Genomic DNA, 7,617 nt, shown 5'->3' on the forward strand with positions numbered 1-7,617 from the left:
CCTTCTGGACAAATAAAGGGTGCACGGCAGGGAAGGGGACTGGGGAAGGAAACTAGGGAAGGGGTAGAGAGTGAATGGGGAAGAGAGGTGGGAGGGCACAAAGGAAGGACTAGCGACACAATAAAACACGAGTAAAATTAGTAACAAGCACTTCCCTCTATTCCGCACAGACACCACCCCCTCCCCTCTGTTATCCACCCCAGTCTGATAAAATTTAATAAGAAAGACGTATCTCTTAACGTCCCACTTACCCTCGTTTTTCCTTATTTCCCTTTTTGATATCCGCATGGGACGTCCGCGAGACTGACAGTACCTCCACCTAAAGAGAAGAAAAGGGGAAAACCCGTCACTGACAAGAAGAACTGCGCAAGAAACTAAGAGCAACAACAGAACGAACTTGCACTTGATTGACCCCGTTTGGGAAGAAAACAATAAACACTTACCTGAGCACCATAACTTCTTGTTTTAGTTGTCCTCATCTTGTTCGGTCTGTCACAGTGGTGTCAGAAGTGGGATATTTTAGGGGCCCTACGACAACCGAACAAAGTATACAATGAGCGACAACCCTTCCCTTGAGGATATGATCAAACAGCTAGCCGAAGGACAAAGACATTTGCAGCTGGTATGGGAGGCTCACCAAAGGGAAGCAAAAGAGGACAGAGAGGCTTTACAATCGGCCTTGAAAAGCCAGGCCACCATTCTGGCAAATAACCAGCTGGTACACGAAACGGCCATGACAAAATTAACCGAGACTATTGCCGCTAGTAAAGTCCACCCGAACGTTCCCAGCTCAGTGTTGCAGAAATACCAAGAGGGAGAAGACCCAGAGTCTTTCTTTACTAACTTTGAAAGAGTGGCTTCTTCAGCCCAGTGGCCTGAAGACCGCTGGGGACAATATGTTGCTCCATTACTAACTGGCCTCTTACAAACAGCCTATCAGGCCGCTAATCCCGGAGGCCTCACACCCTACAAGGATATAAAATCCAGTATTTTGGAACGTGTTGGGCATGATACGGAATACTACCGGATGAAATTCCGCAAGGTCAAGTGGGGACCAAATGAGGACCCCCGAACCTTCTATTTCCGGGTAAAAGATTTGGCCTTAAAATGGTTGGGGCCTATTGGCGATAGCCGTGAAGAAGTGATACAAATAATTATCCTGGAACAGTACCTGGATGCTCTGCCCTTAGCCACAAAACACTGGATACGACAGCATCCAAAAGTAGACACTAACACAGCAATTGATTTGGCCTGCGCGTATCATCGCTCCTCCGACATAAGAAATATACCACCACGGTCCAATATAAAACCAGTCTTGCCACCTGTAAAAACCCTCCCAAAGAATTCACTGGACAATACCGTTTCCCGTAGAATCCCGGAAGGCCCCCCTATACAGGGACCCCAATGTTACCACTGCGGGGAATGGGGACATATCGCCCGTATGTGTCCTCAGAAACATGAAGGAGGTGAGCCGATGGAAATAGGGGTTACCAGACGTAGGGTCCTATGTACAGGGAAAGGTAACCACAAGTTCAAACAGACTATAAAAATCAATGGACGGTATGTGTGTGCCCTCGTCGACTCCGGGTGCAGCCAGTCTGTAATAAGGGAAGACCTGATAACCCCTCTGGGTTCCGAAACGAGACAGTGGGTACATATTTGTTGTGTTCACGGGGACAAGGAGCAATATCCATTAAAAATTCTCCAGATAGAATGGGGGCCCTACCGGGATAGTCTCCCGATGGGGATAATGCCAAAATTAATCGAGGATTGTATCGTGGGAACAGATTATCTTCACTTTCAAGAACTATTGGATCAGGTTAGAGACTCTAAGATCTCACAGGACTGGTGGGCTGAAGCCCCGTTTTCAGGAAGTCCCATTGAATGTCCAATAACCCGTAGAAAACTGACCCGAAGGGACAAAAGAATAGAAAGAGAGCAGTTCCGAAATAATACTAGTCAGGACACTATAAGAGGAGTGGTAGCAGAATTCCACGAGGCACCTGTCAGTTTTGCTCAGCAACAGAGAGAAGATCCCTCCCTAACTCACGCTTGGAGAACTGCAGTGTCAGAGGAAATGGATGAGGTAGGTCCCTACTTCCTAATCAAAAATAATCTCCTGTACCGAGTAAACACCACACGTACCGGGGAAAAAAGAAAACAACTCATAGTACCTGAATACTATAGGGAGCACATCCTTACGCTAGCTCATAATCATCCAGGAGGGGGACATTTTGGGAGAGACAAAACGGAAGAATATCTCCTCAGACGATTTTACTGGCCTGGTGTTTTTGCCAACATAAGAAAATATTGTGCGCAATGTCCCAGGTGTCAACTGACGGAACCAGGTAAACCAAAAAAAGCACCACTCATACCCCTCCCCATCATAGATGTCCCGTTTAGACGAATAGGGATGGATTTGGTTGGACCCTTGGTTCCTTCTACAAAGGGACACACTTACATACTGGTCATAGTTGATTATGCTACTCGATACCCAGAGGCTATTCCCCTAACCAGTATGACCACAAAGACCATAGCCCAGGCGATGATAACGGTGTTTTCGCGTCTTGGTTTCCCGCAGGAAATACTCACAGATCAGGGCACTCCCTTTACGTCTACCTTGATGAAACAAGTGTGTAAAACGTTAGGCATATCTCAGATCAAAACATCCGTTTATCATCCTCAAACCGATGGTTTGGTCGAACGATATAATCGTACAATCAAAACGTTACTTCGAAAGATTGTACACGACACCGGGAGAGACTGGGATCAGAAATTACCGTTGGTATTATACGCGATCCGAACGCACGAACAGGCTTCCACGGGGCATAGCCCTTTCGAGCTAGTGTTCGGGCGACAACCACGTTCCCTTCTGGACATGGCGGTAGAGGCCTGGGAGGAAGAAGCCATGGAGGGGGGGACTCCTTTGTTGGAGTATGCTCATAACTTAAGAACGCATTTACAGGGATTATGGGACGAGGTAAAAGACAATATGGAGCAGGCTCAAAGAACCCAAAAGCATTATTATGATAAGGGGAGTAAGTTAAGAGTTTTTCAACCCGGTGACCAGGTCTTAATCATGCGACCCACGTCCGAACATAAATTACTAGCGAAATGGCAAGGCCCCCATAGAATCATCCGAGCCGTCTCCCCTGTAACTTACTTAGTGGAAATAACAACCAACCCCAGGAAAACCCAAATATATCATGTCAATCTTTTAAAGAAATGGGAGACACCCGAGACACCCAACACTACCCCAGGAATAGTTAACCTTCTGTACCCGAATAAGGAATTAAAAATTGAATTTTGCCCTACCACCCTAGGCAAGGGAACAACTCTACCCACTATAGGCGAAGCGTTAACGGAAGCGGAAAAGAGGCAGGTATACCGCTTGTTACAGCAGTATCACCAATTGTTTTCAGAAGACCCCGGTAGAACCACCCTAATTCAACATAAGATACGAACAAAACCCGACACAGTAGTTAGGGTCAGACCATATCGCATCCCCGCAGCAAGGAAGCAGGTTATAGAAAATGAAATACAGAAAATGTTGACCCTAGGAGTAATAGAGCCCTCTACCAGTCCCTGGTGTTCACCCGTAGTTCTTGTACCAAAACCTGACGGTACGGTCAGATTCTGCATAGACTTCCGGAAACTTAATGAGAACTCATTATTTGACACATATCCAATCCCTAGGGTGGACGATGTCCTAGAGAAATTAGGAAAGGCGAAATATATGTCCACAATAGATTTAACCAAAGGATATTGGCAGATACCCTTAGCCCCCGAAGATAAAGAAAAAACGGCCTTTTCTACCCAGTCCGGGCTGTATCATTTTACTGTATTACCTTTCGGGCTACATGGTGCACCGGCCACTTTTCAAAGATTAATGGATAACATATTAAAACCATACCCTGCTTTTTCAGCGGCTTACCTGGATGATGTAGTAGTTTTTAGCGATACCTGGGTAAATCATCTGGACCATCTAAACCAAGTTTTTAATGCACTCACCGAGGCTGGCTTGACAGCCAATCCCAAGAAATGTGTTATCGGGAAAACCGACATTTCATATCTGGGATACAGAATCAGTCAGGGAACACTTCAACCCCAAGCCCAGAAGGTGGACGCAATCTTACATGCCCCTCTCCCGAAAACTAAAAAAGACTTACGCTCTTTCCTAGGCCTAGTCGGATATTATCGGCGTTTCATACCTCACTATTCCTCTCTAGCCGCTCCCCTTACGGATCTTCTGTCCAAATCTCATCCAAATCAGCTAGTACCTTTCTCTGCTATTCAAACTTCCAGTTTTGAACGCTTGAGGACCTCTTTAATCAAAGAACCCATATTGTTATGCCCGGACTTTTCAAAACCCTTTCACCTTTACACTGATGCCTCCGATGTGGGGCTCGGGGGGGTTCTGACACAGCCGGGAACGGAGGGACTCGATCATCCCGTTGTGTACATCAGTCGCAAACTGGGTCTTCGGGAACGTCGTTTTCCCATAATAGAAAGGGAGTGTTTGGCAATTAAATGGGCCGTGGATTGTCTACAGTATTACTTGTTGGGCCGGCCTTTTGTACTTTTTACGGATCACGCCCCCCTCACTTGGCTTGCCACTCATAAAGATACGAATGCCCGCATTCTCAGGTGGTTCCTTGAACTTCAACCATTCTCCTTTCAGGTCCGACATGTTCCTGGGAGTTCGCAGGTCCCTGCGGATTATCTCTCTCGCTTCCCGGTTTCCGATTCGGTCCTGGAACAGGACCTGTCTTGGGAAGGGGTATGTGACGGGGTAAACCCGATCACCGCAAGACGAGAGACCGGAGGTGACGTGTCGGACTCCTCCGACACGTCATCTCCGCGTTTCCCTGTTACCAGGGAAACGCGTCCCGAGCGAGGCCGGCGTCAGGACGTTGCCGGGGAAACCTGGATAGGTTTTCCAACCCCGGATTGGCCAGAGGAGCGCGGCGTCACGGATGAAAAGCCGGTGGAGCCGGCGAGGAGGGGAGAGGAGGAAGAGACCGGAGACGAGCGAGAAGGAGACGGAGACGACGGCGTACGGAGGGAGACCGAGGCGAGAGACCAAGAGAAGAAATACCCCCTGGAGGACGGCGAACTGGGACCAGGAAGCCGTAACGAACCCTACCTCAGCGAGGACCACCTCAACGCCCGCCACGGCCCCGGAGGGTCGTGGCTCACGAAGGTACGGTCCTTCTGGACAAATAAAGGGTGCACGGCAGGGAAGGGGACTGGGGAAGGAAACTAGGGAAGGGGTAGAGAGTGAATGGGGAAGAGAGGTGGGAGGGCACAAAGGAAGGACTAGCGACACAATAAAACACGAGTAAAATTAGTAACAAGCACTTCCCTCTATTCCGCACAGACACCACCCCCTCCCCTCTGTTATCCACCCCAGTCTGATAAAATTTAATAAGAAAGACGTATCTCTTAACGTCCCACTTACCCTCGTTTTTCCTTATTTCCCTTTTTGATATCCGCATGGGACGTCCGCGAGACTGACAGTACCTCCACCTAAAGAGAAGAAAAGGGGAAAACCCGTCACTGACAAGAAGAACTGCGCAAGAAACTAAGAGCAACAACAGAACGAACTTGCACTTGATTGACCCCGTTTGGGAAGAAAACAATAAACACTTACCTGAGCACCATAACTTCTTGTTTTAGTTGTCCTCATCTTGTTCGGTCTGTCACATAAGGGTACGGGGGTATAGGTGGGGGGAGGGATGGGGTTGGTAGCAGGGCAGGGTGGAAAGGGGTTGGGGGGTGGGAGGGTGGAGGAGGGGTGGTGGGGGATGGAGGAGCACTTGTACAGGTAGTAACGTAAGGAATAAGTTAATGGAGACATGCCAGAAGAGGAGGATTAATAGGGCTCAAAACCAACAAGTAGATTTGTTTAGAGGAAGAAGCAGTGTTGCAAGGCTGGTACAACAAATTGGTCAAAATGGCAAATAGATTAAGGATCTGCACGGTGAATATCTGTGGTCTTAATAGTCCTCAAAAAAGGAAAAGAGTGGCAGCTGGTCTTAAACTGATTAAATCAGATTTATATTGTTTACAAGAAACACATATTTCATGGGGCAGACGTAAGCTACTGAGAGAACTTGGTTTAACACTTGTGGTTTGTACCCGACAGGAGGTATTGACACGTGGTGTGGCGATATTTGCTAGAATGGGTAATGTTCATGTTTGCCGATCTCTAGCAAGTGGTGATGGGCGTTAGGCTCTCGCAGAACTCTCTGTGAATACATTTAAATTTACTCTCTGTACTATATATGGGGCAATTTTTGATGAGGCTGAGATTCTGGATACGTTGAATGTAGAATTAACTGGATGGCCAGTACCATTAATTGTATGTGGCGATTTAAATATTCATTTAGAGGTAGGCAGTAACAGTATGGATGCTCAGAGCCTATATCAGGGTCGAAAGCCTAAAGTATGGAAGGCTTTAAGGAGGTTAGCGTTGGATCACGGATTGACGGACGTTTGGGAAAATATTAAAGCTCCAAACCCGGGGTATACTTACTACTCCTTCCCTCATGCGAAATTAGTATGGCTGGATTATTTTTTTATTTCACAAAGTTTAATTCAAGGGGTTGGAATAGAAAGTAAGCCTAGATTTTTATCAGATCACAATCTGCTAATTTTGTCTATAGCAGTAAGGGGGCCATTAAGTCCACGTCGTGTGTGGACATTTGATAGGAAACTGTTGGTCGACCCAGGATATATATCTCATATGAGAGTGTGGATTCATAAATTATTTTAAATTAATAGAAACACGGCAGATTGCGGGATGGTATGGGACTCATTTAAAGCCACTGTAAGGGGTGAAAACCTTAGCTATAGTTTGGGAGTACAGGCAGCCAGGGGGAAAGAAATTGCAGAGCTTCAGAAAAGATTAATAGCAAAAGAAAGGGAATTAGCCCTTAAAATTACTAGTAAGGAAGATTTTACTTCTATACAGACTCAGACGATGATCCTCAAAGCTAGAATAAATGGCTATCTGAACAAAACAGTTGTAGCTGATTATCAAAGTCACCGGTTAGAGTATTACCAATATGGCGAAACAACAGGAAAAGTCTTAGCTAGGCGCATAAGGCAAAAGGCTGTCAAGCAAAATATTTTAAATATCATTGACATTAATGGTCAGAAACATGGACAGCTAGAAGAAACTTTAGAGGTCTTTAAGGATTACTATCAGGATTTGTATAGAGAGGATATAGGTCAATCTGTACAACTTCAAAAAGAGGCCAGTGGATTTTTGGGTGAATTAAAAAGCACAAGGCTCTCTCTCGAGGAACAAAGGGTATTAGATGCACCAATTCAAATTGGAGAGATAATTGAAGCAGTGAGTTCCCTGGCAGCTGGGATGGCGGCTGGGCCTAATGCCATACCACTTGAATTGGAGGCTTTTTTGATAGACATAAAAAGGGACATACATATCACCTTTTGCAAAGCACAGGCAGGCCAAGCACCTTTATCTTGGGAACACGCTAATATTATAGTATTTAAAAAAAAGGATAAACCAGCAGAGCTTCCCAGTTCATATAGACCAATATCTTTGCTGAATGTAGACGGGAAGATCTATGCAAAGGTTTTGGCCAG

The 7,617-nt window shown here is 46.2% G+C and overlaps 1 long non-coding RNA gene across 1 annotated transcript; it reads right to left on the reverse strand.

Moving 5' to 3' along the window:
- Window positions 1-247: 247 nt before the first annotated feature.
- On the reverse strand, window positions 248-5,705 carry LOC138295519 (uncharacterized). Its single transcript, XR_011203615.1, has 3 exons — window positions 5,654-5,705; window positions 5,462-5,529; window positions 248-319 (listed from the first exon to the last, which is right to left on the reverse strand). It is a non-coding gene; the product is annotated as an uncharacterized lncRNA (long non-coding RNA).
- Between the last annotated feature and the right edge of the window lie 1,912 nt (window positions 5,706-7,617).

Source organism: Pleurodeles waltl, chromosome 1_2, assembly GCF_031143425.1.
Source record: "Pleurodeles waltl isolate 20211129_DDA chromosome 1_2, aPleWal1.hap1.20221129, whole genome shotgun sequence".
Classification (NCBI taxonomy): Eukaryota; Metazoa; Chordata; class Amphibia; order Caudata; family Salamandridae; genus Pleurodeles; species Pleurodeles waltl.